At 44.3% G+C, this 9,605-nt stretch overlaps 1 pseudogene; it reads left to right on the top strand.

Annotated features, from left to right (window-relative positions):
* The first annotated feature begins 2,439 nt into the window (after positions 1-2,439).
* LOC102860092 lies at positions 2,440-3,407 on the top strand (annotated as a pseudogene).
* Positions 3,408-9,605: the final 6,198 nt, after the last annotated feature.

Genomic DNA, 9,605 nt, shown 5'->3' with positions numbered 1-9,605 from the left:
ATTCTTAAGGAGTGCTTTGCTTATTTGGGGCTTTTTTCCATTCCATACGAAATTGGAGATTGCCTTTTCCATCTCATTGAAGAATGGGGTTGGTATTTGTATTGGGATTCAATGCATGTATTCTTAACATAGCCTATCTCATGAGAAAAAGGCAGCATTCACTTGGTGACTGGAAGCTCTCTTGCTTCAAAATATTTCTCATTTAATGAATAAGTTAGTCTTGATCCTTTGCAGACACACATAATGAAGAGAGATTACACTAGTGATGGCTTTTGGTTTGCATTTCTTGACACATATGATATGATAGAAACTGTACTGTTTAGTCATTTCTATTCGTTTTCCTGCCATGTTTACAAACATGTGATTTCTTTGTACTGAAGGATTTTAAAAACATATTCTAGATATGTCCCTTAATTGGAATTTATCTATGAACCAAAGCTATTCCAAACTTCCATGATAAAATAAGAAGTTATTCCCATTATTGCCATTGTTCATTCCCTGAAGGATAAAATATAAATCTTGATTAATCAGGCTTTCCAACATCTTATTCCTGCTTGCCTGTCTGATCTGAACATGTAGCACTTCATCCTGTGACCTACTGGAGTTTTTACTCTGCTGTGGAGAAAGGCATATAGTTCCCTCGCGTGTGCTCTGCTTTCTCCTGCCTCCATGTTTTTGTACATGTGTAACAGTTTCTTCTACCTAGAATGTTTTTTCTTCACTCTTAATAAACTCACTGATTGTCCTTGGATTATAGCATCCTGTGCATTGTCTTGGAATTATCTTATTGCTCTTTGGTTTCTTTCTGTATATTGTAGAGGAATCTGGGTGGTATGGTAGGTTAAGTGTTGGATTGCTAACTGAAATATCAGCAATTCAAACCCACTGGCTACTCAGTGGGACAAAAATGATAGTCTTTTCTGGCCAAGGTGTACATTCTCAGAAGCTCAATGGAGGGTCACCTTCATGAGTTGCAATCTGTAAAAAGAGTGGGGCAGCGTCAGGATGGCTGAGTCTAGCCTCCACTAACTGTACAAGGGGAAACAGTCCCCATCAGCAACATCCAAAATACAAAACCAATTCACATGAGATCAGACATGGCCCACATGTTTGCACACCCTCTTTTACCCCCTCTAGCATCTATCATACTGCTCTACTAAATGGGTCAACAATTCGTAGCAAGAACCACACAGATCTTACAGAACCTATTTTTCGTTTGGAGTATATTAAGGAAGCTAATGGGTTCCTTGGAGGCAAGAATTCTGAGGCTCCGTCTAACATACTTTGGACATGTTGGGTTTTTTTGTTTGTTTGTTTGTTTTTTACTTTGGACATGTTGTGAGGAGAGACCGGTCCTTGGAGAGGGACATATGCTGGGTAGAGTGGAGGGACAGTGCAGGAGGGGAAGACCCTCTATGAGGTGGATTGATTCAGTGACTGGGATAATCGGGATGGGTGTATCGGAGACGGTGCGATTGCCACAGGACAGAGCGGAGTTTAGGGCTGTTGTGCATAGGGTCGCTATGAGTAGCAAGCGACTCGATGGCACATAACAACAACAACAACAATAACAATGGGCTCCAGCAATGTGCTCGAGTGTACTCGAGATGGTAAAGATGGCACAGGACAGAACAGGAGTCAGATCTATGGTTCACAGGGTTGCTACGAGTTATACTTGACTCGTTGGCACTTAACAACAACACAACAACAGGTTACAATTTAGATAAGCAACAGAATAGATAGAATTCCTCAGTCACTACAGCTTCTCAAGTGTGCGTACAGGCCCTTTGAACTTTGGCCTCCCAGTTTAGTTCAACAAGAAAACAAAAATTCTCATCACTGAGCCAATAGGCAGCATTATGATAGATGGGGAAAAGATTGAAATTGCCAACGATTTCATCTTACTTGGATCCACAATCCACGCCCTCAGTAGCAGCCGTCAAGAAATCAAAAGATGAGGTTTCTCCTCCCGCCGCGGGGAGGTGAACAAACGTGGGTCTGGCGGAGCGTGGCGGCGCGCGGCGAGGCCACGGGGACCGGCCGGGTCTCAGAAGGCGCGCCCTTCAGCCCGGCCGGGAGCGGCACCAGGGCGAAATCCCTGCTGACCGTAAGCCGCAAGGTCCAGACGCGAACCAGAAACCGCGCCGGGGACAAACTCTGACCGACCATAAGCCGCGCCAGATCCTGACATTGACCGACCGTCAGCCACGCCAGCCGCGCCAGATCCAAACTCAGACCGACTGTAAGCCCCGCCAGGTCCGAACCTCAGCCGACCATGAGCTGCGTCAGGTCGAAACCCCCGGCAACCGAAAGCCGTCCCAGGCCCAGCATCAGTCCGTTCAAAGCAAGGCCAGCGGGCATGACCGATCCACCCAAGGCCCCGCCGCCCGCGATCGCAGGCCGTGGGTGAAGATCCCAACCCGCGCGTGCAGGAGTGAGGAGATGGCTCAGAAGCAGCAGATGGCCCGCGGCGAGGAGGTGGCACAGAGCGAGGAGATAACTGGGAGCCAGGAGGGAGCTCGGAGCGAGGCCGTGTTCCCGAAAGAAGCCGTGGTCCCAGACGAGACTCTGGTCCCAGGCGAGGTCATGATCCCGGGAGAGGACCTTGTCCCAGGCGAGGTCATGATCGCGGGAGAGGACCTTGTCCCGGGCGAGGACGTGGTCCCAGAAGAGGACCTAGTTCCGGACGGGGACGTGGTCCTGGACCAGGACGTGGTCCGGGACGAGGACGTGGTTCCGGACGGAGATGTGGTCCCATATGGAGAAGCGTCCGAAAGCGAGGACATAGTGACGGCTGGGATCCTGGTGACCATCACTCACAGCAACGAGAAGTATGACATTAACGTTAGCCCACAGCAGGGCACTGGCGAACCAATTGTCCAAGACTTGGCCCAGCTTGTTGAAGAAGCCATAGGAGTTCCAGTGTCTTCTCAGAAACTCATATTTAAGGGAAAAATCTCTAAACGATATGGAACAGCCCTTATCAGCACTTGGAATACAAAATGGATGTCGGGTCATGCTAATTGGGAAAAAGGACAGATCAGAGGAAGAGGTTGAATTAAAGAATTTGAGAATTTTGGAAAAAGCTGTGGAGAAGATAGCCAACCAACTGGAAGAGTTGAGTAAAGATTTTGCTGGAATCCAGCAGGGTTTTCTGGCCAAGGAAATGCAAGTTGAAGCTCTCTGCAAACTTGATAGAAGAGTGAAAGCAACAATTGAGCAGTTTGTGAAGATTTTAGAGGAAATTGACACACTGATTCTACCAGAGAATTTCAGACAGTAGATTAAAAAGGAAGAGCTTGGTGACAAAGATTCAGACGCTTTTAGCTGAATGCGACATAGTGGAGCAGAACATCGGTCAGGAGACAGAAGGGCTGCAGTCTACAAACTTGGCCCTGGCAGATTGAGGCGAGGCAGACATGGGCTTCACTGCTCTGAAGAACAACACTACCAGCTCTGTCGTCTTGACGCTAGAAGTTCCCTGATTTCTCTCGGGCTGCCTGGGTCAACTGTCCATTTCTCAAGGAAATTACTGGCAACTTCTCAATGAAAAAGTATTGTCTTTGCAGATCAAAATAGAACACCCTTCCCTCTTTTGTTTCTGTGGACTATATTGTCCAGGGGCCTACCTTGTCTGGAGATAGCCCTCCTGCACATGTTTTTCCAGTTCTGTTTACCTTTGGGTGCTTACTTTGGGCTGATAGGAGATCTCATTTGTCCTGGGAGGGTTCAGATTTGTAGATAAAAATCTATATATATTAGATCCCTTAAAAAAAAAAAGAAATCAAAAGATGTGTTGTATTGGTAAAGTTGGCTGTCAAGGACCTCTCCAAAATATTAAGGTGTAGTGATGCCAGCTTAAAGATCAGGACACACCTGACTCAAGCTGTGATATATGAGTGCTGGACAATGAATAAGGATAACAGAAGAAGACTCAGTGTCTTTGAACTGTAGTATTGGAGAATAACACTGAGTATCCCAAGATCTACCAAAGTAACAAACAGCTATGTCATTGAGAAAGTGCAGCCAGAGAGCTCCTTCGAGTCAAAGATGGTGAAGCTTCATCTCACATACTTTGGGTATGTTTTAAAGAGGAACCAATTCCTGCAAAGGGACATCATGCTTGGAAAGGTAGTGGATCCGTGAAGGCGAGGAAGACTCTTGTGGGATGGATTGACACAGTGACTCTACAATGGGCAGATAGGCTCACTGGGAGTCCTACTCAAGTCGATGACACCTACAACAGGAACATGTTGGTCTCAGGTTCTCCACTATGACTGGCTGGCCGAAGATGCTGTGACCCTGAGGGACACCTGCTTGATTCTCTTGAGTCTTCTCCTTGCTGGCAGTGAGTCCCACTTTAGCTATTAAGACTATTCATTTTTTAAATATTATTTATTTTTTGCATTTCTTTTTTTATTATTAATTTTAATGAAAATTTACAGGGACTTTGGATTTCCATTCATTCACTGCTGCACTTTTCTTCCTGCCCACCTTCCCCCCCAGTTTGCTCTTCTCTTTGAAAAGTAAAAGAAAAATTCTTTCATTGTTATATAATCCCTCTCCCCAGGTCCACTCCATTATGCAGCCTTCGTTCTGGACTCCTGTAATGACAAAAATACCTAATCACATATTTCTTTTAAACAGTTTTCTCCCTCATCTGTTTCAATGCAGTATACATTTTTATCCCCTCTTTCTCAGTCTCCCCCCAACCCCTATGCCAGTCCTCTTTTATAACAGTGGCACTATGCTATATTTGTCTTTTTGTGACTGAGATATTTCACTCAACATAATGTCCTCCATGGTCACCCATTTTGCGTAATGTTTCATGAGTATTTTTTTGTTTTTCAATGCAGCATAGTATTCCATTGTGTGAATATACTAGAGCCTCTCCATCCATTCATTTGTTTTTGGGCACCTGGACTCTTTGCTATTGTGAACAAAGTCACAATAAACATGGATGTGCATATATCTGCTTGGGTGGCAGTTATGGTCTCTTTGGGGTATATTCCCAGTAGTGGAATTGCTGAGTCAAATGGTATTTCTATTTGCAACTTTTTGAGAAAGCGCCATACTGCCTTCCACAGTGATTGCACCATTTTACACTCCCACCAACAGTGAACAAGGGTTCCAGTTTCTCCACAACCTTGTCAGCATTTGTTGTTTGCTGCTCTGTTAAATTTTGTTATTTGTACTGGGTGGGATAGTTGTTTTGATGTCTATTCAATTTAAACCTGGAGGGATGGTAAACTGACCAATCCCATCACACATCATTTATACATATCCTATTTTATGTTTCCATTCAATTATGTGGTGGAATCAAAGCTGATGGCGAGGGAGGCCATTTTGAAGAATAAGCTCATGACATCACAGGTTCAAATCAACAACAGTGGGATTGGTTCTGGTACATTTTGTCAACTCTTGGAAAACAGGAATGATGTCTTGCTTGTCCTCCAGTCTACAGTGCCTAAAATAATGTATGGTATTTTAAAGACATTTGGTAAACATTTAAATTCATTTGGGGAAGCAATAATGAAGAGTCCTGGTGGCATAGTGGTTAAGCGCTTAACTGCTAACCAGAGGGTTGGTGGTTTGAATCCCTATGTAGCTCTGTGGGAGAAAAGACTAGTAAACTGCTCTGGTAAATATTTACACCCAAGGAAACTCTGTGGGACTGTGTATGGTCACTTGGGGTTTCTGTGGGTTTAAACTGATTCAATGGCACAACAACAGTAAATGCTAAGATTGGCAATAAGGGTGTCTTGTAAAGGCCAGGGAATGGAATCTGGGAAATTATCAATATGAAATTTTGCTTCTTGTGCAAAAGAATATGACAACATGGACAAGGGAGAGAGATGCTGGAGGAAGAGTGAGGTAATCAGATGTTATGAGTCATCTGATGTGAAGAAATGAAGGTTAAGATTCGAATTGAGGCCCTGGATAGTCAGCAAACACCTGAGGGAGAACTGGACTGGGGTGAGAAGCAGGCGATAATAATACTAGCCATCTTTTACTGAACTTCCACACTACAGATAGGCTAAGGGTTTATATGCATAACCTAGAATACCTAAACCCGCTGCCATTAAAGTAGATTCTGGCTGATAGTGACCCCCCTTGGGATTCTAGACCCCTGGCGGCATAGCAATAAAGAGCTGTGCTGTTAACTCAAAGGCTTGTGGTTCAAATCCACCAGCTGCCCTGTAGGAAGAAGATGGGCAGTTTCCTCCCATGCAATTAAGTGCCTCTGAAAACCCACTGAAGAGTCAGCTTTGTGTCAATTACAACTTGATAATACATAGCAACAGTTGAGACTGTTGATCTTTCTCCTGAGAAGCGGACGGTGGGCTTGAACTACTGGTCTTTTCATTAGCACTAGGATTATGTAACACACTACATGTTGTGTTCTCTCCTGCATAACTGCTTATGGGCTTAGACCTCCAGCTTTCTGTTGGCAGCTGGTCACTTAACCACTATGTCACCAGAGCTCCTTTTTCACATTCTCAGCAGGAAGTTTTCCTGGGCAGTACCTTGAGCGCTTGCTCGAAGAGGCTTAATAATGCCCCTTCCTAGTGCATCTGTGGGTTTTGGGGCATGGATGCTGTGGTTAGTGGATTTTTAAAAAACCTGTTGTGTCTTTATGCAATCACAAACTTATTTAGAAACTGGAGCCTCATCTGAGATTTTGACTCTACCGAGATTTAAGACTTCAAAAACCACATCCATTGCCCTGGGAAGACTCAGCCCAAGACAGATTCCAGAAAAAAACAGCTGGATTCTACAACAGAAGATCCTGATGAAGGAAATGGAATGAGGTCAGTTTTAGCAGTATCAGATAGTAAGCCCTGAGAGTGGAATTGGGAGGAGCTGGGAAGAGGGTAACTCTGGAGTGGATGTGTATGCATGGAATAGACTTTGGAAACCAGGCAACTTTGCTTTGGGAGAACTCATAACTAGTTTTTTGTTTTGTTTTGTTTTTTAATTTATTTTTTGTTATTTTTGTGTGCGTGTACCATCAAATCAGATCTGACTGGTACAGGAGGAGATCGTCCCTCCTTCCCTGGCAGAGCATCTGGTGGATTTGAACCGTTCGCTTCTGGGATTGTAGTTGCAGCTCCTTGCCACTAGGCCACCAGAGCTCCCCTGAGAACTCGTAACTAGTTTTAATGGAGATATGTTCCCTTTCATTTTACAGAAATTTTATAGCTTACAGAAACCTAGAGAGATAAAGTAGAGTCTTATTCCTTCAGGTCTTCTGAGGTTTGAGACAAGAGATTGACACTAGTTCGGTTGACACACTTCTGGTTCTACCAAGTGAAGGGTTTGGGATTCCATTATTAACAGTGGCAGCAGGTGCCTGGAAGCCCACTGGCTGAGGCAGAAGCCAGCAGGTGTGGGTGACTCACTCAGAACTCTAAGGGAATGCTGCTCCCATCAGACTAATAGCTATTAATCCAACCACTATTGTGTTTCCAAGGCTAGAAGTCCTTTATGGGAGGAGATTGTTCCATCTTTCTCCTGAGGAGCAGCTGTGAGATTTGAACCACCAGTTTTTCAGCTAGCAGCCCTCTACACTACATACTACACCACCAGGGGCTGCTAGGAACCATGAATTTTAGGGCCTAGCCTCTAAGGATATTTAACGCCGTTTTCAGTAAGACTAAATCATGAATCTACATACACAATCTTTCAGAAACAGGAACAGAAAGTAACTTTTAAAAAGTTTACAATTTCCTATTGGCCCAACAGGTGCAGGCCAGCAGTACTTGATGCATTCGAAATGCACATTCTCCCACTCAACGGGACGAGCAAAACTTTGTTTCTAACAAGTGACTCAACATTAGCAAAAGTAAAGTCCTTTGAGCTCAGGCTAATGATGTTATGGCTTAAACTCACGGGCAATGTTGGATCACTCACTATCAAGGCAAGCGTGGCCTTATTTACTAATCTGTAATAAACAGTTTCCTTGTTTTTATACCATAGCAAAGATTCTATTTCTACAGATAGCTAGCGTCTGTCTCTCCCTACTCCAAAGCATGTTCCTTGTAGTTGTTGGTAGCACAAATAGTTTGCTTACAACCACCATCCTAAATGTTGGCAGTTCTAACCTACCCAGCTTTTTACAGAGAAAAAAGATTACAGCCAGAACACCATGGGAGCCCTGTTCCACTCTGCATACGTGGGCAGCCATAAGTCAGAATCAACTTCAAAGAATCTAACGATAACCATATCAACCATGTCACAAACTCAGAGCAGTCTGCTCAAGATAGAAGAGCCTGCACACAGTCTTGTGGGGAATGCGAAGCCAGGCCAGGTCGGCCCTGGTTGGACGGGAGACAGCCTGGAAGTACTGGGTACTTTGGCTTTGGGGGAGTTCTGGTGGCGTAGTCTGTAAGGAGTTGTGTTACTAACCCAGCAACAGCACCTCTGTTGGTTCAAATCCACCATGAATGCTATGGAAAAAAAAGGAGCAATTCCTCCCATGCAAACAGCCTCCAAAAACCTGCTGGAGAGCCAGCTTGGAGTGACCCTTGACTTGAAGGAGATGAGTTACAGTATTTGACTCTAAACTCCAAACTTTTAATCTACCTACCTACTTGACATTCACTGGGGTCTCTAAAAAGTAATTGCACATTCCCCATTTCCTCCCTAGAATTCTGATTTCCATTAGTCTTTCTGTAATGTTGTTGTTGTTGTTAGGTGTTGTCCAGTTGAGTACAATTCATAGCTACCCTATGAACAAAAGATTTGAACCCTGCCCTATCCTGTACCATCCTCACACTTCCTTGCAACCTAGAACCTGTTGTGGCCGTCGCCACGTCAAGCCACCTGGTCGAGGGTCTTCCTCTCCTTTGCCAACCCTTCACCCTCCCAAGCATCCTGTCCCTCTCCAAGGAACAGCTCCTCCAAGCAACATGCCCAAAATATTACTTTCTGTACCAGTACTGTGCTATTCATTCTACAATGTATGTTGCCTTTCTCTTTACCTGTCTTAATTGGTTTATTTATCTACTTACTAATGTTTACTCTCCTTTCTTTAACTTCCCATCCTTGGTAACCATCAGTGTCTCAGACCTAGCACATCCAAAGCAGAGCCCTTAAATTCTCCTTCCCAAACTTCTGCTCTAATTTCCCCACTGCTGGTACATGATACATCATCTACTCATCTCCTTTTTTATTTCTTAAACTCACAAGACATCCTTGAATCTTCTAAGACCCTCTCTGTTCTTATCCGACTTACCATCCTGCCTTTCCGGCACAGCTTTAAACCAGATTGCCAGCTTCCTTCTGCTCTTGCCATTCTCTGTACCAAAGTTTTAAAAACAGAAACTGTTCTGCCACTCTCCTGCTCGAAACTCTCCACATGCTGTATTTCAAACAAAACCTAAACCCAGATGTCTTTCTGTGGTCTATGAGTATGGCTTGCTGGCACCCCGAGACTTCATCTTTCTTTCCCACTAACTTCCTTTGCTCATTCCAAGCACACTGGCCCCCTTTTTCTTCCTTTTTTTTTTTTTTTGGTTAACAAATAATCCTTTATTGAAATATTTTCATCTGTAGTTCCTTAGCTAGCTGGGCATTCCACAGCACCACTGTTGATGTCTTCT

Source organism: Elephantulus edwardii, unplaced genomic scaffold (assembly GCF_000299155.1).
Source record: "Elephantulus edwardii isolate Elephantulus edwardi_28Jun2011 unplaced genomic scaffold, EleEdw1.0 scaffold00063, whole genome shotgun sequence".
Lineage (NCBI taxonomy): Eukaryota > Metazoa > Chordata > Mammalia > Macroscelidea > Macroscelididae > Elephantulus > Elephantulus edwardii.
This window is presented reverse-complemented; position numbering and strand designations above follow the sequence as displayed.